We start from the raw sequence: 538 nt of genomic DNA, 5'->3' as shown, positions 1-538 counted from the left end.
TTTTTTTTTTTTTTTATGAAAAATGGTTACTTATCAGTAGGAGGAGAAGAAGAAGGCCTATGATTTGTGGACATGGGGCTCAAGTGCCACATGCTGACAAATAAACAGAATGGATGCTATTAACATATGCCACTCTTTTCTTTAATTCACATACATATTAGGATGATGATAATTTAGTCACAGTTGTAAATTTGAAAAAAATATATTGTACGCTCTTTTTCACTCTAGGGGTATTGATGGTGTCTTAAAAGTATTGAACAGGTAAAAGTAAAACAGAAAAGTGCAAAAACCTGCCAAAAAAGGGGGGCATAAGTACGAAAATGCCATAGATGACATTTAATTCATTCAGTACGTCAGATGAGAAGCCTGAAAGTTAAAGGTCCTTATTTCATGACATTCCTGCACTATTAGGCAGTAGCCTTCATCCACAAGACTCAACAAGAGATGCAGGGAAATTAACATGTATTTTCACTCCATTGTTTAAACTGTATTTCTTTCCATGTACTTCCCCACCACCCCCCCCCCCCCAAAAAAAAAA

The 538-nt window shown here is 35.9% G+C and overlaps 1 protein-coding gene across 1 annotated transcript in view; it reads right to left on the bottom strand.

The window, feature by feature from the left end:
- The window catches only part of LOC122080843 (protein NLP6-like), a 7,363-nt gene that overhangs the window by 3,694 nt on the left and 3,131 nt on the right, over positions 1–538 (bottom strand).

The sequence above is a fragment of the Macadamia integrifolia genome, chromosome 6, assembly GCF_013358625.1.
Source record: "Macadamia integrifolia cultivar HAES 741 chromosome 6, SCU_Mint_v3, whole genome shotgun sequence".
Lineage (NCBI taxonomy): Eukaryota > Viridiplantae > Streptophyta > Magnoliopsida > Proteales > Proteaceae > Macadamia > Macadamia integrifolia.
This window is presented reverse-complemented; position numbering and strand designations above follow the sequence as displayed.